The 12,407-nt window shown below is 62.0% G+C and overlaps 2 non-coding genes across 2 annotated transcripts; both read left to right on the top strand.

The window, feature by feature from the left end:
- Nucleotides 1–2,457: 2,457 nt before the first annotated feature.
- Nucleotides 2,458–2,576, top strand: LOC131873837 (5S ribosomal RNA). Its single transcript, XR_009371727.1, has one exon. It is a non-coding gene; the product is annotated as a 5S ribosomal RNA (ribosomal RNA).
- Nucleotides 2,577–9,119: 6,543 nt separating this feature from the next.
- Nucleotides 9,120–9,238, top strand: LOC131873825 (5S ribosomal RNA). The gene has a single exon (XR_009371715.1). It is a non-coding gene; the product is annotated as a 5S ribosomal RNA (ribosomal RNA).
- The last annotated feature ends 3,169 nt before the right edge of the window (nucleotides 9,239–12,407 follow it).

Raw genomic sequence — 12,407 nt, 5'->3', positions numbered from 1 at the left:
TGCGCGCCTTGGTGTGCACCCTAGAGTGCACTTTGGTGCTCACCTCGGTGCACACTTTGGTGTGCACCTCGGTGTGCACCAAAGGTGCGCACCAAAGGTGTACACTTTGGAGCGCACCACATAGGGTCTTTGAGAGGTTGGCGCAGTGCGCACACCAAGGTGGGTGTTGAGGTGCGTGCCGAGGTGGGTGGGTGCTAGGGTGCGCTCCATGGTGGGTGCCAGGGTGGGTGCGTGCTAGGGTGGATTCCAAAGAGGGTCATAGGGTGGGTGCCAAGGTGGGTTGGTGATATAGTGGGTTCAAAGGTGGGTACTAGGGTGGGTTCCAAGGTGGGTCACAAGTTGGGTGCCAGGATGCGTGGGTGTTGGGTTGGGTGCCAAGGTGGGCTCCTGCGTGGGTGGGTTTCAAGGTGGACGCGAGGGCGTGTGCCAAGGTGGGTAACAAGTTGGGTGTTAGGATGGGTGAGTGCTAGAGTGGGTGCCAAGGTGGGTGGGTGCTAAGGTGGATGCCAAGGTGGTTCACAGGGTGGGTGGGTTCTAGGGTGAGTTCCAAGGTGGGTCACAGGTTCAGTGCTAGGGTGGATGTCAAGGCGGGTATCGAGGTGCCTGGGTGCTAGGGTGTGGATGCCAATGTGGGTCATAGGGTGGGTACTAGGGTGGGCTGCAATGTGGGTGCCAAGGTGGGTAACATGCTCGGTGGGTTCTAAATTGGGTGCCAGGGTGGGTGTGCACCCACCTTGCCCGAGGTGGGTGCCAAGGTGCCAGTGTGGGTGGGTGCTAAGGTGGATGCCAAGGTGGGTGAGAAGGTGGGTGATAGGTTGAGTGGTAGGATGGGTGGGTGCCAAGATGGGTCACAGGGTGGGTGCAAGGGTGGGTAGGTGCTACGGTGGGTGTCAGGGTGGGTGGGTGCTAGGTTGGGTTCCAAGGTGGGTGCGAGGGTGAGTGTCGAGGTGGGTCACAGGTTAGGTGCTACGATGGGTGAGTGCTAGGGTGCAAAGGTGCCAGGGTGGGTGCTAGGATGGGTCGATGCTAGGGTGAGTGGCAAGGTGGGTGCCGAGGTGGGTGCCAAGTTGGGTTCCAAGGTGGGTGCCAAGTGGGCGACTGCTATGGTGGATGCCAAGGTGGGTCACGGGGTGGATGCCAAGTTGCTAGGTTAGGTTCCAAGGTGGGTGCCAACGTGGGTGCTAGGGTGCGTGGGTCACAGGGTGTGTCACAACGTGGGTGCCAGGATGGGTGTGCACCCACACTGGCCAAGACGGGTGCGAGGTTGGGTTCCAAGGCCGGTCACAGGCTGGGTGCTAGCATGGGTGGGTGCCAAGGTGGGCACCAGGGTGGGTGTGCACCCACCCTGGCCAAGGTGGGTCACGGGGTGGGTGGCAAGTAGCCAAGTTGCGTACCAAGGTGGGTGTCGGGGTGGGTGCCAAGGATCCAAGGTGGGTGCCAAGCAACCAAGGTGGGTGTCTGGGTGGGTGCCGAGGTGGGAGCCAGGGTGGGTCCCAAGGTGAGTGCAAAGGTGGGTGCCAGGGTCAAGGTGAGTGCCAATGTGGGTTCCAAGGTGCCAGGGTCAGGGTGAGTGCCAATGTGGGTTCAAAGGTGCTAAGTTGGGTGCGAGGTTGGGTGCCAGGGTGGGTGGGTGCCAAGGTGTGCTAGGCGGAAGCCCGGGTGGGTCGGCATCCCATGGGTGTCGAGTTGGGTGCCTGATGGGTGCTTCTTGTCAAGTTTTAGTCGTCGGGACTCATTTCGAGCCTTAGAGGTCGTTTCTTGTCCGGTTGCCCTGTCTTCGACCTGGGAACCCAATTTTGGTCCTCGGGTCCCATTTTTTTTGGTCTCGCATCCCACTTTTGGCCTGTGGCCTTTTCGGGGTCGATTCTCGTTTTGGGCATCAGAGCATGTTTCTTCTCCTAAAACCCAATATTTGTTTCTTAAGTCTCGGAACACATTTTTGTTCTCGTGGACCCATCATGGGTCTTGGAACGCATTTGTGGTCCTTGGGTCCCATTTTGCATCCCGAAACTTGTTTTTGGTGCTTGATCCCTATTTTGGGTGCCCACCTTGCACCAAGTGCGCACCCAGGGCAAACCGAGCGCCTTGGTGCACCGGGGAAAGATCGAGCGTGCACCCGAGGCGCCCCGAACATGCACCAAGGTGCACTCGGCCCACATGTGAGCGCAGGTCGTTGCGCCTGAGGTGGTGTGTGGGCACCGCGTTTCAGACGGGACACTGCACGCACTTGGGCAGGTCGGGTGCGCACACGACGCCCCGTCCAGGTGCACGCACGTAGGCCGACTCGGGTGCACACCCGACGCCCTAGCAAGGTGCGCGCACCCGGGCAGGGCTCACACTTGGCGAACGGGGCGCACTTGGCGAGGGAGGGTGTGCACCTCGACGGGGCTGGGTGGCCGGGGTGGATTCGCACGTGGGTCGCGGTTTGCTAAGTACACACTGCGACAAGCTCATAACGGGTACGATCATACCAGCGTTAGTGCACCGGATCCCATCAGAACTCCGCAGTTAAGCGCGCTTGGGCCGGAGTAGTACTGGGATGGGTGACCTCCCGGGAAGTCCCGGTGTTGCACCCTTTTTTAGTTTTTCGCCGGGCGTCGCAATGCTATTTGAATTAACCTTTTGCCCGTTTGCGTTCTCGTCGGGGCCGGGCCGGGCCGGGGTGCGGTGCCCGCACTACCCCGCGCGCGGGGGCGACACCGAGCACGCACCCAAGGCGCCCCGAGCACACAGGCCACGGTGCAACTCGGGCGTTGTGGGCGCACCCCGGTGTGCCCGAGGTGCTGCGTGCGCACCCAGGTGAAATTGGTGTGCACCTCGGCCAGTGCGCGCTCGGTCGAGTCGCGCACGTTGGCCAAGGTGCACAGTGATGTTTCTTACTCTAAGGTTCTGCACCAGACGCCCGGGACAGGTGAGCAAAGCTGGGCAGGGCCGGGTGCGCGCCCGGGGCAGGTGCACGCAGCTGGAGAGAGCTTTGGAGCGCACCAGAGGTGCGCACCTTGGAGCACACTTCGGAGCGCACCGATGATGCGCTCCATTCAAAAGTTTCCTGAAAAGGCAAAAAAAGTTGAGATTATAGAATTTCCCACTTGAGAGATTGTAAAAAAAAAAAATTTAATTGAAGGAAACGCGGCTGCCAAGGTGTGCGCGCCCGGGTGTGCAGCCCAGCCAAGGTGTGCGCACCAAGGCGCCCACCCTGGCGAAGGTGCACGCAAGGTGCGCACCCGAGGCAAACCGGACAATTAACCCAACTTTCGACTTCGCACGCACCTGCGCACCTTGGAGCGCACTTCGGAGCGCTCCTTGGTGCGCACCAATCTTGGGCACCTCGGAGTGCACCATGGCGCCCACCAAGGTGCACACCCGGGGCAAACCAAGCTCCGACTTCGTGCGCACCTTGGAGCGCACGAAAGGTGCGCACCATGGTGCCCACCAAGGTGTGCGCATCAAGGTGCGCACCCTGGCGATGGTGCGCACCCGGGGCAAACCGAGCTCCGACTTCGTGCGCACCTCGGAGCGCACAAAAGGTGCGCAACCCAGCCAAGGTGTGCGCACCCCGGGCAAACCGAGCTCCGAATCGTGCGCACCAGAGGTGCACGCCATCGTGCGCACCTTAGAGCACACTTCGGAGCCCTCCTTGGTGCGCACTGATGTTGCGCACCTCGGAGCGCACCCGGGGAAAGCAATGCAATTAACCCGACTTTCGACTTCGTACGCACCTCGGAGCACACCGAGGTGCGCACCTTTGATGCGCTGCCTTCACCAATTTCCAGAAAAGGCAAAAAAACATTGAGAAGGTGTGCGCACCGAGGTGCCCACCCTGGCGAAGGTGCACGCGAGGTGCGCACCCGGGGCAAACTGGGCTCCGACTTTGTGCACGCCATGCTGCGCACCTTGGAGCACACTTCGGAGCGCTCAATGGTGCCCAACCCAGCCAAGGTGCCCACCCCGACGAAGGTGTACGCGAGGTGCGCACCCAGGGCAAACCGGGCTCCGACTTCGTGCACGCCATGGTGCGCACCATGGTGCCCACTGCGGCGAAGGTGCGCACCCGGGGCAAACCGGGCTCCGACTTCGTGCACGCCGCACCTTGGAGCACACTTCGGAGCGCTCCTTGGTGCGCACCATGGTGCCCACCAGGGCACGCAACCCAGCCGAGGTTCCCACCTCGACGAAGGTGCACGCGAGGTGCGCACCCGGGGCAAACCGGGCTCCAACTTCGTGCACGCCGCACCTTGGAGCACACTTCGGAGCGCTCCTTGGTGCGCACCATGGTGCCCACCAGGGTGCACCTGGGGCAAACCGGGCTCCGACTTCGTGCACGCCGCACCTTGGAGCACACTTTGGAGCGCTCCTTGGTGCGCACCATGGTGCCCACCAGGGCGCGCAACCCAGCCGAGGTGCCCACCGCGGCGAAGGTGCACGCGAGGTGCGCACCCGGCGCAAACCGGGCTCCGACTTCATGCACGCCGCACCTTGGAGCACACTTCAGAGCGCTCGTTGGTGCGCACCATGGTGCCCACCCCGGCGAAGGTGCACGCGAGGTGCGCACCTGGGGCAAACTGGGCTCCGACTTCATGCACGCCATGGTGCCCACCGCGGCGAAGGTGCACGCGAGGTGCGCACCCGGGGCAAACCGGGCTCAACACTTTGGAGCGCTCGTTGGTGCGCACCATGGTGCCCACCAGGGCGCGCAACCCAGCCGAGGTGCCCACCCCGGCGAAGCTGCACGCGAGGTGCGCACCCGGGGCAAACCGGGCTCCGACTTCGTGCACGCCATGGTGCCCACCGCGGTGAAGGTGCACGCGAGGTGCGCACCCGGGGCAAACCGGGCTCCGACTTCGTGCACGCCGCACCTTGGAGCACACTTCGGAGCGCTCCTTGGTGCGCACCATGGTGCCCACCAGGGCGCGCAACCCAGCCGAGGTGCCCACCCCGGCGAAGGTGCACGCGAGGTGCGTACCCGGGGCAAACCGGGCTCCGACTTCGTGCACGCCGCACCTTGGAGCACACATCGGGGCGCTCCCGGGTTCGCACCAGCGTTGCGCACTGTGGTGGGCACCTCGGAGCACACCAAGGTGGGCAGCGAGGTGCGCACCTTTGATGCGATGCCTTCACTAATTTCCATAAAAGGCAAAAAAAAATGAGATTTTAAAATTTCCGTTTTGAAAGATAGTGAAAAAAAGGGAATGCTGGTGCCATCTTGAGTCCGCCCTGGTGCGCAGCCCAGCCAAGGTGTGCGCACCAAGGTGCGCGCCCGGGCAATTGACCCAGCTTCCAACTTCGCGCGCGCCAGGGTGGGAGTGCACCCAACAACTTGGCCTGGGAAGAGCCAATTCGAGAAACCCCACCAAACACTCTGACAAAAAAAGAGGGGGCGCTCCAGTAACCCCGCTTCGGAGCGCACCCGGGGCAAACCCAGCCAGGGTGCCCACCCCGGCCAAGGTGCAGGCGAGGTGCGCACCCGGGGCAAACCGGGCTCCGACAACGTGCACGTCGCACCTTGGAGCACACTTCGTAGTGCTCCCAGGTGCGCACCGTGGTGGGCACCTTAGAGCACACCAAGGTGGGCAGCCAGGTGCGCACCTTTGATGCGCTGCCTTCACTAATTTCCAGAAAAGGCAAAAAAAAAGGAGATTTTAAATTTTCCATTTTGAAAGATAGTGAAAAAAACGGAACGCGGGTGCCATCTTGAGCCCGCCCTGGTGCGCAGCCCAGGTAAGGTGCCCACCCTGGCAAAGGTGCGCACCCGGGCAATTAACCCTACTTCCGACTCCGTGCCCGCCAGGGTGGCAACCGGGCCTGGGAAGAGCCAATGCGAGAAACCCCACCAAACGCTCCGACAAAAAAAGAGGGGGCGCTCCAATAACCCCGCTTCGGAGCGCAGCCGGGGCAAACCCAGCCAAGGTGCCCACCCCGACGAAGGTGCACGCGAGGTGCGCACCCTGGGCAAACCGGGCTCCGACAACGTGCACGCAGCACCTTGGAGCACACTTCGAAGCACTCCCGGGTGCCCACCGACATTGCGCACCGTGGTGGGCAGCGAGGTGCGCACCTTTGATGCGCTGCCTTCACTAATTTCAAGAAAAGGCAAAAGAAAATGAGATTTTAAAATTTCCATTTTGAAAGATAGTGAAAAAAACGGAACGCGGGTGCCATCTTGAGCCCGCCCTGGTGCGCAGCCCAGGCAAGGCGTGCGTACCAAGGTGCCCACCCTGGCGAAGGTGCGCACCCGGGCAATTAACCCTACTTCCGACTTCGTGCGCGTCAGGGTGGGTGCGCACCCAACAACCGGGCCTGGGAAGAGCCAATGCGAGAAACCCCACCAAACGCTCCGACAAAAAAAGAGGGGGCGCTCCAATAACCCCGCTTCGGAGCGCACCCGGGGCAAACCGGGCTCCGACTTCGTGCACGCCGCACCTTGGAGCACACTTCGAAGCGCTCCTTGGTGCGCACCATGGTGCCCACCAGGGCGTGCAACCCAGCCAAGGTGTGCACACCAAGGTGCGCACCCGGGGCAAACCGGGCTCCGACTTCGTGCACGCCACACCTTGGAGCACAGATCGGGGCGCTCCCGGGTTCGCACCAGCGTTGCGCACCGTGGTGGGCACCTCGGAGCACACCAAGGTGGGCAGCGAGGTGCGCACCTTTGATGCGCTGCCTTCACTAATTTCCAGAAAAGGCAAAAAAAAACTAGATTTTAAAATTTCCGTTTTGAAAGATAGTGAAAAAAACGGAACGCGGGTGCCATCTTGAGCCCGCCCTGGTGCGCAGCCCAGGCAAGGTGTACGCACCAAGGTGCCCACCCTGGCGGAGGCGCGCACCCGGGGCAAACCGGGCTCCGACTTCGTGCACGGCATGGTGCCCACCAAGGCGTGCAACCCAGCCAAGGTGCCCACCGCGGCGAAGGTGCACGCGAGGTGCGCACCCGAGGTGCACACCCGGGGCAAACCGGGCTCCGACTTCGTGCAGGCTGCACCTTGGAGCACACTTCGGAGCGCTCCTTGGTGCGTACCATGGTGCCCACCAGGGCGTGCAACCCAGCCAAGGTCTGCACACCAAGGTGCCCACCCCGGCGAAGGTGCACGCAAGGTGCGCACCCGGGGCAAACCGGGCTCCGACTTCGTGCACGCCGCACCTTGGAGCACACATCGGAGCGCTCCCAGGTTCGCACCAGCGTTGCGCACCTTTGATGCGCTACCTTCACTAATTTCCAGAAAAGGCAAAAAAAAATGAGATTTTAAAATTTCCGTTTTGAAAGATAGTGAAAAAAATGGAACGCGGGTGCCATCTTGAGCCCTTCCTGGTGCGCAGCCCAGGCAAGTTGTGCGCACCAAGGTGCCCACCCTGGCGGAGGTGCGCGCCCGGGGCAAACCAGGCTCCGACTTCGTGCACTGCATGGTGCCCACCAAGGCGGGCAACCCAACCAAGGTGCCCACCGCGGCGAAGGTGCACGCGAGGTGCACACCCGGGGCAAACCGGGCTCCGACTTCGTGCACGTCGCACCTTGGAGCACACTTCAGAGCGCTCCTTGGTGCGCACCATGGTGCCCACCAGGGCGCGCAACCCAGCCAAGGTCTGCACACCAAGGTGCCCACCCCGGCGAAGGTGCAGGCGAGGTGCGCACCCGGGGCAAATCGGGCTCGGACTTCGTGCACGCCGCACCTTGGAGCACACATCGGAGCGCTCCCGGGTTCGCACCAGCATTGCGTACCTTTGATGCGCTGCCTTCACTAATTTCCAAAAAAGGCAAAAAAAAAAAAAATATGAGATTTTAAAATTTCCGTTTTGAAAGATAGTGAAAAAAACGGAACGCCGGTGCCATCTTGAGCCCGCCCTGGTGCGCAGCCCAGGCAAGTTGTGCGCACCAAGGTGCCCACCCTGGCCAAGGTGGGTCACGGGGTGGGTCCTAGGGTGGGTAACGGGGTGGGTACTAAGGTGCGTGCCAAGGTGGGTCATGGGGTGGGTGCCAAGGTGGGCACCAGGGTGGGTGTGCACCAACCCTAGCCAGGGTAGGTCACGGGGTGGTTGTCGGGGTGGGCGTCAAGGAGCCAAGGTGGGTGGCAAGTAGCCAAGTTGCGTGCCAAGGTGGGTGTCAGGGTGGGTGCCAAGGATCCAAGGTGGGTGCCAAGGAACCAAGGTGGGTGTCTGGGTGGGTGCCAGGGTGGGTCCCAAGGTGAGTGCAAAGGTGGGTGCCAGGGTCGAGGTGAGTGCCAATGTGGGTTCCAAGGTGCCAGGGTCAGGGTGAGTGCCAATGTGGGTTCAAAGGTGCTAAGTTGGGTGCGAGGTTGGGTGCCAAGGTGTGCTAGGTGGAAGCCCGGGTGGGTCGGCATCCCATGGGTGTCGAGTTGGGTGCCTGATGGGTGCTTCTTGTCAAGTTTTAGTCGTCGGGACTCATTTCGAGCCTTAGAGGTCGTTTCTTGTCCGGTTGCCCTGTCTTCGACCTGGGAACCCAATTTTGGTCCTCGGGTCCCATTTTTTTTGGTCTCGCATCCCACTTTTGGCCTGTGGCCTTTTCGAGGTCGATTCTCGTTTTGGGCATCAGAGCATGTTTCTTCTCCTAAAACCCAATATTTGTTTCTTAAGTCTCGGAACACATTTTTGTTCTCGTGGACCCATCATGGGTCTTGGAACGCATTTGTGGTCCTTGGGTCCCATTTTGCATCCCGAAACTTGTTTTTGGTGCTTGATCCCTATTTTGGGTGCCCACCTTGCACCAAGTGCGCACTCGGGGCAAACCGAGCGCCTTGGTGCACCGGGGCAAGATCGAGCGTGCACCCGAGGCGCCCCGAACATGCACCAAGGTGCACTCGGCCCACATGTGAGCGCAGGTCGTTGCGCCCGAGGTGGTGTGTGGGCACCGCGTTGCAGACGGGACACTGCACGCACTTGGGCGGGTCGGGTGGGCACACGACGCCCCGTCCCGGTGCACGCACGTAGGCGGACCCGAGTGCACACCCGACGCCCTAGCAAGGTGCGCGCACCTGGGCAGGGCTCACACTTGGCGAACGGGGCGCACTTGGCGAGGGAGGGTGTGCACCTCGACAGGGGTGGGTGGTCGGGGTGGATTCGCACGTGGGTCGCGGTTTCCTAAGTACACACTGCGACAAGCTCATAACGGGTGCGATCATACCAGCGTTAGTGCACCGGATCCCATCAGAACTCCGCAGTTAAGCGCGCTTGGGCCGGAGTAGTACTGGGATGGGTGACCTCCCGGGAAGTCCCGGTGTTGCACCCTTTTTTAGTTTTTCGCCGGGCGTCGCAATGCTATTTGAATTAACCTTTTGCCCGTTTGCGTTCTCGTCGGGGCCGGGCTGGGCCGGGGTGCGGTGCCCGCACTACCGCGTGCGCGGGGGCGACACCGAGCGCGCACCCGAGGCGCCCTGAGCACACAGGCCACGGTGCAACCCGGGCGTTGTGCGCGCACCCCGGTGCGCGCGAGGTGCTGCGCGCGCACACAGGTGAAATCGGTGTGCACCTCGGCCAGTGCGCGCTCGGTCGAGTCGCGCACGTTGGCCAAGGTGCACGGTGATGTTTCTTACTCTAAGGTTCCGCACCAGACGCCCGGGACAGGTGAGCGAAGCTGGGCGGGGCCGGGTGCGCGCCCGGGGCAGGTGCACGCAGCTGGAGAGAGCTTTGGAGCGCACCAGAGGTGGGGCACCTTGGAGCACACTTCGGAGCGCACCAATGATGCGCTCCACTCAAAAGTTTCCTGAAGAGGCAAAAAAAGTTGAGATTATAGAATTTCCCACTTGAGAGATTGTAAAAAAAAAATTTAAAATGAAGGAAACGCGGGTGCCAAGGTGTGCGCGCCCGGGTGCGCAGCCCAGCCAAGGTGTGCGCACCAAGGCGCCCACCCTGGCGAAGGTGCACGCAAGGTGCGCACCGAGGCAAACCGGACAATTAACCCAACTTTCGACTTCGCGCGCACCTGCGCACCTTGGAGCGCACTTCGGAGCGCTCCTTGGTGCGCACCAATCTTGGGCACCTCGGAGTGCACCATGGCGCCCACCAAGGTGCGCACTCAGGGCAAACCGAGCTCCGACTTCGTGCGCACCTTGGAGCGCACGAAAGGTGCGCACCATGGCGCCCACCAAGGTGTGCGTACCCTGGCGAAGGTGTGCACCCAGGGCAAACCGAGCTCCGACTTCATGCGCACCTCGGAGCGCACAAAAGGTGCGCAACCCAGCCAAGGTGTGCGCACCCCGGGCAAACCGAGCTCCGAATCGTGCCCACCAGATGTGCACGCCATCGTGCGCACCTTGGAGCACACTTCGGAGCCCTCCTTGGTGCGCACCGATGTTGCGCACCTCGGAGCGCACCCGGGGAAAACAATGCAATTAACCCGACTTTCGACTTCGTGCGCACCTCGGAGCACACCGAGGTGCGCACCTTTGATGCGCTGCCTTCACAAATTTCCAGAAAAGGAAAAAAAACATTGAGAAGGTGTGCGCACCGAGGTGCCCACCCTGGCGAAGGTGCACGCGAGGTGCGCACCCGGGGCAAACTGGGCTCCGACTTCGTGCACGCCATGCTGCGCACCTTGGAGCACACTTCGGAGCGCTCAATGGTGCCCAACCCAGCCAAGGTGCCCATCGCGGCGAAGGTGCACGCGAGCTGCGCACCCGGGGCAAATCGGGCTCCGACTTCGTGCACGCCGCACCTTGGAGCACACTTCGGAGCGCTCCTTGGTGCGCACCATGGTGCCCACCAAGGCGCGCAACCCAGCCGCGGTGCCCACCCCGGCGAAGGTGCACGCGAGGTGCGCACCCGGGGCAAACCGAGCTCCGACTTCGTGCACGCCATGGTGCGCACCATGGTGCCCACCGCGGCGAAGGTGCGCACCCGGGGCAAACCGGGCTCCGACTTCGTGCACGCCGCACCTTGGAGCACACTTCGGAGCGCTCCTTGGTGCGCACCATGGTGCCCACCAGGGCGCACCCGGGGCAAACCAGGCTCTGACTTCGTGCACGCCGCACCTTGGAGCACACTTCGGAGCGCTCCTTGGTGTGCACCATGGTGCCCACCAGGGCGCGCAACCCAGCCGAGGTGCCCACCCCGGCGAAGGTGCACGCGAGGTGCGCACCCGGGGCAAACCGGGCTCCGACTTCGTGCACGCCGCACCTTGGAGCACACATCGGGGCGCTCCCGGGTTCGCACCAGCGTTGCGCACCGTGGTGGGCACCTCGGAGCACACCAAGGTGGGCAGCGAGGTGCGCACCTTTGATGCGATGCCTTCACTAATTTCCATAAAAGGCAAAAAAAAATGAGATTTTAAAATTTCCGTTTTGAAAGATAGTGAAAAAAAGGGAATGCTGGTGCCATCTTGAGCCCGCTCTGGTGCGCAGCCCAGCCAAGGTGTGCGCCCGAGCAATTGACCCAGCTTCCAACTTCGCGCGCGCCAGGGTGGGAGCGCACCCAACAACCGGGCCTGGGAAGAGCCAATGCGAGAAACCAAACCAAACGCTCTGACAAAAAAAGAGGGGGCGCTCCAGTAACCCCGCTTCGGAGCGCACCCGGGGCAAACCCAGCCAAGGTGCCCACCCCGGCCAAGGTGCAGGCAAGGTGCGCACCCGGGGCAAACCGGGCTCCGACAACGTGCACGTCGCACCTTGGAGCACACTTCGTAGCGCTCCCGGGTGCGCACCGTGGTGGGCACCTCAGAGCACACCATGGTGGGCAGCCAGGTGCGCACCTTTGATGCGCTGCCTTCACTAATTTCCAGAAAAGGCAAAAAAAAAGGAGATTTTAAAGTTTCCATTTTGAAAGATAGTGAAAAAAACGGAACGCGGGTGCCATCTTGAGCCCGCCCTGGTGCACAGCCCAGGCAAGGTTTATGCACCAAGGTGCCCACCCTGGCGGAGGTGCGCACCCGGGGCAAATCGGGCTCCGACTTCGTGCACGCCGCACCTTGGAGCACACTTCAGAGCGCTCCTTGGTGCGCACCATGGTGCCCACCAGGGCGCGCAACCCAGCCAAGGTCTGCACACCAAGGTGCCCACCCCGGCGAAGGTGCACGCGAGGTGCGCACCCGGGGCAAACCGGGCTCCGACTTCGTGCACGCCGCACCTTGGAGCACACATCGGAGCGGTCCCGGGTTCGCACCAGCGTTGCGCACCTTTGATGCACTGCCTTCACTAATTTCCGGAAAAGGCAAAAAAAAATGAGATTTTAAAATTTCCGTTTTGAAAGATAGTGAAAAAAATGGAACATGAGTGCCATCTTGAGCCTGCCCTGGTGCGCAGCCCAGGCAAGTTGTGCGCCCACCCTGGCGAAGGTGCGCACCCGGGGCAAACCGGGCAATTAACCCAACTTCCGACTTCGTGCACGCCAGGGTGGGTGCGCACCCAACAACCGGGCCTGGGAAGCCCCAATGCGAGAAACCCCACTTTGGAGCGCACCAGAAA

The sequence above is a fragment of the Cryptomeria japonica genome, chromosome 2 (genome assembly GCF_030272615.1).
Source record: "Cryptomeria japonica chromosome 2, Sugi_1.0, whole genome shotgun sequence".
Taxonomy (NCBI): Eukaryota; Viridiplantae; Streptophyta; class Pinopsida; order Cupressales; family Cupressaceae; genus Cryptomeria; species Cryptomeria japonica.
The sequence above is the reverse complement of the archived record's forward strand: the minus strand, read 5'-3'. Positions and strand labels throughout refer to the sequence as shown.